We start from the raw sequence: 12,034 nt of genomic DNA on the forward strand, positions 1-12,034 counted from the left end.
GTGGGTTGGCGATTCTAAATTGGCCCTAGTGTGTGCTTGGTGTGTGGGTGTGTTTGTGTGTGTCCTGCGGTGGGTTGGCACCCTGCCCGGGATTGGTTCCCTGCCTTGTGCCCTGTGTTGGCTGGGATTGGCTCCAGCAGACCCCCGTGACCCTGTGTTCGGATTCAGCGGGTTGGAAAATGGATGGATGGATGGATGGATGACTGAATTCTAGGAAATCCAGAAATTTTGTTGCAATACTAACCTCTAACAGAACTCCAGAACAAAAGATATGTAATGTTTAATCACTGAAGAAACACTGCAAATGAAACCAAACTGTCATTTAATAAGACAAGAAATGTGAGCCCTTTAGGATTGTTAATACTAGTACTGGTTACATAACTTACCTCTTTAGTGCTGAAGAACATTTTGTTTGTTAAAGTTGCATTGTAAGTGAACAACACATACAAACTTTACACTAACAAGTGTAATTATTTTAATTAAAAAGCATGAGCACGGATAATTAATTGTTTTTCCTAACTTTTTAAAAAATGGTTCGCGTTACCTTTCCGTTTGCCTGTTTAGGTTTTATAGGCAGGTTGTTTATGAGAAAAGAAAAACTTCTTGAAGCTACATAATCCTTGCAAAAGACTTCTTACTCCCCCAAGCCGCTTGGGGCAATATTCTCTATGCGCTCTTCACGTCATCTTTTTTCTAGTCTTTCCGCTACTCGTTGGTTGAAAAGTGGACGAGATCATCTTCAAGGGTTTTGGAGTGTCCTAGATAATAATTACGTTTTCATGTTTGCACTTGTTGGTGTTTCCGAAATTATTTTTGTAAACAAGTAGTTTATTTTGAAGTCGATGAGTAGTGAGTGTTTCCCTGTATCTTACGTTTATCGGACAGCTTTTGTACGTAACATTAAGACCCCCCCCCCCCGTCGAATTAGTTACAGTGTCTTTGTTTTTGCACTTTTTAGCGGGAGAATATCTGACTATGAACGGTACAGAATAGTATGTGGAGTTAGTTAGACTGAACAACTTAAGCAACGGAGCGGACAGTTCAAAGGTATGTCTCACATAATTGTAATTTTCTCTGTAGTTAAAGTTTCAACCGAAGAATCAGGTTTTCGCTGTTCTCGTAGAACTGAGGGAGTATTATTTGGGTCTTCGCCTTCTATCTGTTCTGTCAACTCTCTTCTTATAGGTAAGGGTCACTCTGAACAGTATTTTACGTTTGAGTGTTGTTCGGGCTTTGCCTGATGAACAGCCTGATTCTGGCGAAAAATTGTGGACTTTTAAGTAATTTTCGCTCAACTGATTCTTTTTATTTCCCATCAGTTTGCATATCCAGGTATTATTTTTGATAAAAGCAAGAAGCATGCATTATGGTAATATACAGTACAGTATTTATGAAGACGTACGATCTCCATTAGTCTTTATCCAGTAATGTACATAATAAAAGACCTTACTTATCACTGTGACTTTATCATTTCACGGCAACGTATCTGGCAGAGATCAATGGTATTTGACATAGCGGTCAAAAATATTTTATTCTGTATGTGTTTTATGTACTACATTCCATACTTAAGGTGCTTATACTTTTGCAGAATATACATTTAAAACAACTTTGCGCTGGAATACCTGCAGTCTACAGTGACAAAAGAACTGGATTTTAATTGATAAGATTCTTAGTTCATCTCTCGTGTCTGACTAACTGTTTTTCACTTAACCTTCTTTGCTACAGTTGAAAAAACTAATAAATATGAAGTATCCAGAACCCGAAAGTTGACTTTGGTAGTACGTGCTTGGAAAGTTTATATTAACGTAATAATTATTTAAAAAAAAAACAGTACTGCAGCTGCACCTCCATAATAGTAGTCCTGGGATATCTTATAGGTGTAGCTTTGAAGTGCAACTAACAGACAGCTCATATATGATAGGAGACACGAGTACATTTTCCAAGAGTTTTCTTATGCCCTATGATTCTCCTCTTCCACTCTCCAGTACCCAGCTATATATTGTACTGTCCTGTTTATTAAAGAAAATCAATTCAAAGTGTGGGTAGGAAGAAGGGAAGTGTCATGTCTGGTAGAAATGTTTCTTTCTGCAAGACGGGCTATGTAGTTTATTTATTTAAGCGAAAAGGCAGAATCATTTTTTACTGTGAATAAGCATGTCTTTCTTACTGCCTTGGTGTAAATAATACATTAATAATAATAATACATTTTATTTATATAGCGCCTTTCCCATGCTCTGTACCATTTTCACAGCATGTCAAGCATTCCTTATGAAGGGAATCCTTTATTTTTTGTGGAAGTGTACAAGACTGCCGCTGACTTTGTGACAGTGTCTGGTATTGGGTGATAAATGTCTAAAATAACAACTGTGGAGTTGCACTGCATATGTCGTTTTGTAGCGCTTCATATGTGCACCATAGTTTTATGTACTTGGAAGCTACTGTACTGCAGTTTTTGTTGGTGCTTTTTTAAAATCTTGGGGCACTGGGTCTTTCTGATAAATTGTGAACATTTTCTCAGATGATTGCACCTATCTGATGTGGTTGTTGTAACCAGTAAGCATTTCATTCCCTTTTTTTCATTGGGTGTGCAGTGTTGAGTTAATACACTGGAATGTATTATTTGTTAAGAGATGGAATTGTCGGGATAGGCTGTGGCTGCCTGTGCCTATGCAATTGGATGAATTGGATTCAGAAAATAGATGTAAAGATGCTGTGATCAGTTTGTGGAGAGTCAGGATATTTTAAAATTCAGCAGCTTTTCTAGAAGCAAGAGGCAGGAGATTACCTGTGCCCAGCTAATTCATGTCTCCTGTTCATTTGAAGTTGATCTGGTCTAGTGCCAAACACATATGCTTCATGCATTGTCTTGTATTTTAAAAAGAATGATTCATACTGAGGCTGAAAAAAAATCACACTTCGCAAAAGCAAAGCAATAGGAAGCTGCACAAATGTTTGTTTCAATTTTCTAGCATGTAATGGGTTCCCTTCTTATAAAAAAATTGTACTTCAGAAAGGAAAAAATGTATACTTTTAAGTAGACCCCAACCCAGCTCACTTGAAAAAGGACAGGATAATGGCAAAACAGAATAAAAGTTAGTTTTGTTTTTTTTCTCCTTTTTTCTCTATCCATTCATCTATCCATTTTCTGATGTTTATGCAGATCCAGGTTGTGGAGGCAGCATTGTAAGCAAAGTTGACTAGACATCCCTTTTCCCCACCACCTTCTCCAACTCCTCCAGAGGATACCGTGGCATTACCAACCCAGCCCAATGATATTCCAACAGCATGTCTTGTGTCTCCTCCCAGCTGAAGGTGTCCAGGGAGGTATCCTAATCTGATGACTAAACCACCTTAACTGGCTCCTTTTGATGCAGAGTAGCAGCGGCTGTACTTTGACCTCCACCTGAATGTCTGTCCTCCTCACCCATTCACTAAGGCTGAGCCCAGACATCCTACAAAGGAAATTCATTTCTGCTGCTTGTATTCACAATCTAGTTCTTTCTGTTGCTACCCACAACTTGTGGCAATAGGTGAGGGCAGGAATGTAGATTGATTGGTTATTGGAGAACTTTGTCTTTTGGTTCAGCTCACTCTTCACCACAACTAATTGGTATAATGTTTGCATGACTGAGGATGCTGCTCCATTCAACCTGTCAATCTCTGGCTCCCTTCTTCCCTCACTCATGAACAAGACCCTGAGGTACTTAATCTCTTCTTCTAGAGGTAGAATCTCATCCCCAACAGTGTTCTCCCCAGAAATTTTTTCCAGCCGGGTGGCATGAAATAGTAGCCGGGTTGGGTGGAACAGGGAAATTTGGTGGTGGGGAAAATTAAATGTGCACTATTTTTTTATTAGTTAATCATTATTAATTATTTTCCAATGCTCAATATGACTTCCTTTTTTAAGGTTTGACACTTGTGCCAGAATATTTTTATTAAATTTAAGAAGTATCCAATTTAGGACTGCGGTGGGCTGGCGCCCTGCCCCATGGTTTGTTTCCTGCCTTGCGCCCTGTGTTAACTGGGATTGGCTCCTTCAGACCCCCGTGACCCTGTAGTTGAGATATAGCGGGTTGGATAATGAATGGATGGATGGATCCAATTCAGGATCCTGCAACCCTAACAAAAATTTTAAATAACAATTGTTATGACATAAACCAAGAGGCACAAGTATTGTCGCTGTCAGGAAGAAAAGTGAAAACAATGGGGGGGAAAAAATTATGGGAAACCTAATGAAGAAAAATTAAAAAAAAATATTCTTCAAAGCCAACTTGCATATGCAGAAGGTGTCGTCAGTTAAATATTTATTCTTCTTTTCTTCCTAGAGGCCCAATTGTCTGCAGCTTTCCCATAATCAAAGTCCCCAGGATCTGGGCCCTCCAAGGAGATCAGCATGAGATTATTTAGTGTGCTTTGATTCATACGATTTCTCAAACATGTCTTGATCCTTTTAAGGGCAGAAAACCCCCTTTCACTTTCAGCTGTGCTCACAGGGATCACTAGCCCAATATGAGCTAGTTTGGCAAAATTTGGAAATGACTCTTTGAGCTCTGATGTCATTGCCATTTTTAGTAAAATCTGTTTTGGACTGAAGTCTTTGTATGATTGACTTCTGATCATTTTTGACGCAACTGTCCATTCTTGCCTGCTACTTTTATATTTTAAAATTGGAGGGATACCATTTTTAGAGTAATGATCGAAAAGAATTTCAGCAGACTCACTTGAATCGTGAGTTTCTGCATTGAAAACTTTTGAAAAGCTGGAAATAATTGGCATGCCAAGGAATCTTACATCTAGGTGCTTGACAACTGTCTCTAGGCATTTATCATATATTGCAGTTTTGAATGACATTACATCACTCTGTGTATAAACAATGCGAAGATCTGACCATTCTTCTGCCAGACAACGATGAAGGCTTTGAAAATATCTCCCAGGAGTGTCTTTCAACTCCATGATGGACAATTTTGTGGCAAGCAAAATTGGCTCAATTTCAGTAAGATTGACATCTTGCCTTTGCCAAGCCTTAGATAAGTTGGACAACAAAGTTAATACGTCTGAAAGCATCATAAGAGAGGAAACAAAATTATACGTTGTGACTGTACTGTAAAGTCATGAGACAGCCATCTAGTGCACGGGTGTTGAACTCCGGTCATGGAGGGCTGCAGTGGCTGCAGGTTTTCATTCTAACCATCTTTTTCATTAGCGACCAGTTTTTGCTGCTGATTAACTTGTTTTCCCTTAGTTTTAATTAACATGATTCAGGCCCCTTAATTATATCTTTTTCCTTAATTAGCAGACAAACATTAATGAGACACAATACGAGCTGCCACATGACCAGCAGACCTGTGCCCATCACACAATATCTGAAAATAAAGAAAGGTGAAGGTGGTCTCAGTAAGGTTGATCTCTCCGGTCACCTAAACATTTGAATGGTGTTCTTAGGAAAAAAAACACAAAATCAAGAGTTTTGGAAATGTCTGCTGTGGCAGAATGAGAGCAGCAACAAGCCATGGAATTAAATAACGAGTTTAATTAACAGCAAGAATTGGCTTCTCATTAAGAGATTGGCTGGAGTGAAATTGGTTGGAGTTTGGCGTTCCAATTTAGCTGATCATCTGTTGGCTTGTCTCGCATCTCATTTCTGTTTGGTTGTCATTTAATGAAGAAACAAATCAATTCAGAGGACTGAATCCTTAAAAACAGGGCTATGAAAATGAAGGGAAAAGGAGTTAATTAGCAGTGAAAACTTGTCACTGATTAGGAAAAGGGTTAGAATGAAAACCTGCAGCCACTGCGGCCCTTCAGGCCCGGAGTACGACACCTCTGATCTAGTGTCACTGGCCATTTTCAGCTTAATATGGGGAATGTTCAGAATATTTTGAATTTCCGTTAAACCAGCCATCCTAAGTGAAGAATTTTGGAAGAAATAGAACAGCTAGATTAAGATGTTCAGTTTTGTTAAATAAGGTACAGCAGCTGCTGCTTGGGCACTTGCAAGGACCAATTGGTGGTTTACACAGTGGCAGTTGACCAAGAGTCCAGATGTTTTATCTTTAAGCAGTTTTACCACACCTTTCTGTTTCCCAATCATAACAGCCGCTCCATCTGACCCTAGTATAACCAGATTACCATTTTTCAAGCCTAGAGTGTCCATAGTCTCACTCAGTGTGTTGGTTATAGTCTCCTCTTTGCCATCAATCATATTGTGGGTTGATACAAAACTAATTTAGTGACCTGGCAAACATATTTAATGTAAACAATTAATTGTTTTACAACTGAGATGTCTGTGGTTTCATCACATAGAATACAGAAAAAATTTTCAACGTGTATATTTTTCAGTATGTTAGACTTTATTTCTGATGCTAAGACATCCAGCAGCTCTTGCATCATTCTTTCAGAGGTGTAATGTGCATTTTTACCAACATTGAGATGTTGTAAAAAGGAACAACCCATTTCTTTACAATGTTCAAACAGCTTTTCAAACAACGTTATATGTGGCAACTCATTTTTTGCCAACCAATACGTGGATCTTAAAACTCCCACAATAACTCTAAGTTATTTAACACAGATACAGATCTTTCAATTTGACCAATTCCAGTTTGATCTAGTACACGCTTTCCTAAAAGGTCAGCAGAAGACTCAGTGTGCATTTTACATTTTTCATGGTCCAGCAAGTTTTCTTTTCAAATTTTTGTGCATGGCACGCTTACCCAAGGTAGCTCCCTCCTTGGGTGGTTTGTTTGTTTGAATATTTCATGCACAATGAGCACCACATACCATTTTCTTTGACCATTAGCCAATCAAAATCTTTAAACCATTGTTTGTTTATGCTGGATAAGTGGTGCTCAGATTTATCAATTGGCAGAGTGTGTGCTGAAGAGATTTCCCCTGATGGACCAGCCTCTGCAATGTCTTTGTCTGAAATTGCCACATCAGGAGTTGACGCTGCACCTTCATTAGTTTGTGGCGTCTCTTTTCTGAAATAACTGAGCAGTGTTGTTTTCTGAACACTTTTTTTACTCATGTTGGTAAAACGTTTGGAAAAAATTAAAAGTACCTATGAATAAGACTTTTGAGTGGGAAAGTAGGAGCCTGTTGGATATTTAATGCACACTTGCACTATGGCAGGGCAAGATATGAACAAAAAAAGGAATGGCAGATGAGTCACTTTAACAAAACCCTCTGCAATTTAGTGACAAAACTTTTGCTCAGGACACAGTGTGTGCTGCAAGGGTTTCTGCACACTTTTTGCAATATGGGCGCAGGTCCAAATATGAGCAAATATAAGAACGGCAGATTGGGTCACTTTAACAAAACCCTCAGTATGAGCAAATATGAAAATGGGAGAGGGAGTTACTTTAACAGGAACCACAGTGAGTGCTACAAGGATTTTTTCACACAGAACACACCTAATGCTTAAACAACTGTGTGTGTGTGTGTATATATATGTGTACTGTATGTATATATATATATATATATATATATATATATATATATATACTGCGGTGGGTTGGCACCCTGCCCGGGATTGGTTCCCTGCCTTGTGCCCTGTGTTGGCTGGGATTGGCTCCAGCAGACCCCCGTGACCCTGTGTTCGGATTCAGCGGGTTGGGAAATGGATGGATGGATATATATATATATATATATATATATATATATATATATATATATATATATATATATATATATATATATATATATATATATATATATAATAATATATAAAAATTGGTTTGCTATGTACTGAACAAGAAGAGAACAGCTGTACGCTTAGCAGCACTACACAGACTGCACTGACACTAAGTACAGAGACGTCACTTCCTGACACCCTTTTTCTGATATCGGACAGGCTGGTTCCACTAGTCATTTGTTTTTTTATTTTATCAGTCGTCCTCTCGCCCACCCACCTCCACATTGTCTTTGCTTGTAAACTGCCACTCTGCTCCCACTATTAGCATGTACAGCCCCCTTATGCCCACCCACCTCTCCATACTTGTTGCTACTGAATTAAGCTGCTCCGCCCCCGCTATTACCATTTACACACCACTCTTGAAAGCCCACCTCCACATACTCTTTGCTTGTGAACTCCACTCCGCCTCGACCGTGCTTTTAGCTTGTTCAGCATCGAGTCGGCATCGTTTATGGTCGGAACTACAGTGGTACATGATCGTCATTGAACCTCCGACTTTCGTTCTTGATTAATGAAAACATTCTTGGCAAATGCTTTTGCTTTCCCGCAAATTGTTGGTGGGCGGGCTCTAACGTGTGTGTGCCATGGTCGGCTGCTTAATGAATTGTTGGTGGGCGAGGCTCTGTGAGTTGGCGTGCGTGGCTCCATCGTGCGTATCACACGGTCTGTCTTGTGTACTACTTCTTGCGTGCCCTGGTCGACAAACAAACTGTTTTACACGCTGCATACAGCGATTCACATCCGCGACAAACATGCCGGCTGCCCGGCGGGTCATGGGAATAACGCTGCTGGATTGCCAGTCGGCATCGTTTATGGTCAGACTTACGACGGTATGTGATCATCTTCGAACCTCCGACTTTCGTTCTTGATTAATGAAAACGTTCTTGGCAAATGCTTTCGCCCTTGTGCGAATTGTTGGTGGACAGGGCTCTGTTGTGCGTGTGCCATGGAGACGAAAGCGACTTTCGTGGTGTTTGTTGCCTGGAGAGCGAGGGTGGACGCGGGCCAGGGAATAAGGAGTATTATGTAAACAAACGTTTTCCGTGTTCCTGCAGGACCATCTAAGAAGAAGCATATTTGTCGCGGATGCAAATCGCTGTATGTAGCATGTAAAACAGTTTGCGATGGTGGATGCGGTCGTGCGTTGTAACCGAAAAGTCAACGTGGCTCAGAGGTGCATATGGACTGTAGCAGAGACGAACGCGAATGATGCCGTGTTTTGTGAGTTGTCGCTTCTGAGTTGGTGGGCGTGGCTCTGTGAGTTGTCGTCCTATCCCATTTGGTGGGCGTGGCTCTGTCTTGCGTGCTCCATGGGTGTCTTGCTCGCTGGTGGCTTAGTGAATTATATATACAGTGGTGTGAAAAACTATTTGCCCCCTTCCTGATTTCTTATTCTTTTGCATGTTTGTCACACAAAATGTTTCTGATCATCAAACACATTTAACCATTAGCCAAATATAACACAAGTAAACACAAAATGCAGTTTGTAAATGGTGGTTTTTATTATTTAGGGAGAAAAAAAAATCCAAACCTACATGGCCCTGTGTGAAAAAGTAATTGCCCCCTGAACCTAATAACTGGTTGGGCCACCCTTAGCAGCAATAACTGCAATCAAGCGTTTGCGATAACTTGCAATGAGTCTATTACAGCGCTCTGGAGGAATTTTGGCCCACTCATCTTTGCAAAATTGTTGTAATTCAGCTTTATTTGAGGGTTTTCTAGCATGAACCGCCTTTTTAAGGTCATGCCATAGCATCTCAATTGGATTCAGGTCAGGACTTTGACTAGGCCACTCCAAAGTCTTCATTTTGTTTTTCTTCAGCCATTCAGAGGTGGATTTGCTGGTGTGTTTTGGGTCATTGTCCTGTTGCAGCACCCAAGATCGCTTCAGCTTGAGTTGACGAACAGATGGCCGGACATTCTCCTTCAGGATTTTTTGGTAGACAGTAGAATTCATGGTTCCATCTATCACAGCAAGCCTTCCAGGTCCTGAAGCAGCAAAACAACCCCAGACCATCACACTACCACCGCCATATTTTACTGTTGGTATGATGTTCTTTTTCTGAAATGCTGTGTTCCTTTTACGCCAGATGTAACGGGACATTTGCCTTACAAAAAGTTCAACTTTTGTCTCATCAGTCCACAAGGTATTTTCCCAAAAGTCTTGGCAATCATTGAGATGTTTCTTAGCAAAATTGAGACGAGCCCTAATGTTCTTTTTGCTTAACAGTGGTTTGCGTCTTGGAAATCAGCCATGCAGGCCGTTTTTGCCCAGTCTCTTTCTTATGGTGGAGTCGTGAACACTGACCTTAATTGAGGCAAGTGAGGCCTGCAGTTCTTTAGACGTTGTCCTGGGGTCTTTTGTGACCTCTCGGATGAGTCGTCTCTGCGCTCTTGGGGTAATTTTGGTCGGCCGGCCACTCCTGGGAAGGTTCACCACTGTTCCATGTTTTTGCCATTTGTGGATAATGGCTCTCACTGTGGTTCGCTGGAGTCCCAAAGCTTTAGAAATGGCTTTATAACCTTTACCAGACTGATAGATCTCAATTACTTCTGTTCTCATTTGTTCCTGAATTTCTTTGGATCTTGGCATGATGTCTAGCTTTTGAGGTGCTTTTGGTCTACTTCTCTGTGTCAGGCAGCTCCTATTTAAGTGATTTCTTGATTGAAACAGGTGTGGCAGTAATCAGGCCTGGGGGTGGCTACGGAAATTGAACTCAGGTGTGATACACCACAGTTAGGTTATTTTTTAACAAGGGGGCAATTACTTTTTCACACAGGGCCATGTAGGTTTGGATTTTTTTCTCCCTAAATAATAAAAACCATCATTTAAAAACTGCATTTTGTGTTTACTTGTGTTATATTTGACTAATGGTTAAATGTGTTTGATGATCAGAAACATTTTGTGTGACAAACATGCAAAAGAATAAGAAATCAGGAAGGGGGCAAATAGTTTTTCACACCACTGTATAGATGAGTGCAGTAAATTGCTCCAATTACGTTAGGAAAACCTGACACTGCTGCAAATTGCCTTTTTATGTTGGCAATATATATTGCACCCACACCATACGAAAACTGGATGCAGTGCCTCACTGATTGGTTAATGGCTTCTAGCACAACAGGTATGATGGAATGAACCTTGGCTAAGATATTCCTGACCTTTTGGCCAGTTCCCTGAGAAGTTGCAACAGATAGCTGATATATACTGACATACAGTATAACCAAAAATTTTCTTCAAGGCAAATACACAGCATTGACCTTATTAAATAAGAAGTAAAATAGTCAGTTCATTATATTTGTCACTTTTGAAGTGTAATAAGTTTGTCACATCAACACATATTATAATAATGGCTTGGTGATACAAATTATGTGTACAAGTCGTCATTTATCTGGTTTGGCTGCATTTCCCTACACAATCAAGGATATACAGTAATCCCTCCTCCATCGCGGAGGTTGCGTTCCAGAGCCACCCGCGAAATAAGAAAATCCACGAAGTAGAAACCATATGTTTATATGGTTATTTTTATATTGTCATGCTTGGGTCACAGATTTGCGCAGAAACACAGGAGGTTGTAGAGAGACAGGAACGTTATTCAAACACTGCAAACAAACATTTGTCTCTTTTTCAAAAGTTTAAACTGTGCTCCATGACAAGACAGAGATGACAGTTCCGTCTTACAATTAAAAGAATGCAAACATATCTTCCTCTTCAAAGGAGTGCGCGTCAGGAGCAGATAATGTCAGAGAGATAGAGAAAAGCAAACAAATCAAGAGGGCTGTTTGGCTTTTAAGTATGCGAAGCACCGCGGCACAAAGCTGTTGAAGGCGGCAGCTCACACCCCCTCCGTCAGGAGCAGACAAAGAGAGAGAGACAGAGAAAAACAAACAAGCAAAAATCAATGCGTGCCCTTAGAGCTTTTAAGTATGCGAAGCACCGTGCAGCATGTCGCTTCAGGAAGCAGCTGCACAGAAGGTAGCAACGTGAAGATAATCTTTCAGCATTTTTAGACGAGCGTCCGTATCGTCTAGGTGTGCGAACAGCCCCCCTGCTCAATCCCCCTACGTCAGGATCAGAGAAAGTCAGCACAAGAGAGAGAGAAAAGTAAGTTGGGTAGCTTCTCAGCCATCTGCCAATAGCGTCCCTTGTATGAAATCAACTGGGCAAACCAACTGAGGAAGCATGTATCAGAAATTAAAAGACCCATTGTCTGCAGAAATCCGCGAACCAGCAAAAAATCCGCGATATATATTTAAATATGCTTACATATAAAATCCGCGATGGAGTGAAGCCGTGAAAGGCGAAGCGCGATATAGCGAGGGATTACTGTAGTCATTTCCCAGTTT

At 40.5% G+C, this 12,034-nt stretch overlaps 1 protein-coding gene across 2 annotated transcripts in view; it reads left to right on the plus strand.

The window, feature by feature from the left end:
• Positions 1 to 731: 731 nt before the first annotated feature.
• Positions 732 to 12,034, plus strand: part of cenpu (centromere protein U) — a 133,051-nt gene continuing 121,748 nt past the window's right edge. For both annotated transcript variants that reach the window (XM_028802113.2, XM_051928442.1), the window contains exon 1: positions 732 to 1,047. The gene's annotated coding sequence lies outside the window, so the exon portion shown is untranslated. The remainder of the gene's footprint in view (positions 1,048 to 12,034) is intronic.

The sequence above is a fragment of the Erpetoichthys calabaricus genome, chromosome 5, assembly GCF_900747795.2.
Source record: "Erpetoichthys calabaricus chromosome 5, fErpCal1.3, whole genome shotgun sequence".
NCBI classification, from domain to species: Eukaryota; Metazoa; Chordata; class Cladistia; order Polypteriformes; family Polypteridae; genus Erpetoichthys; species Erpetoichthys calabaricus.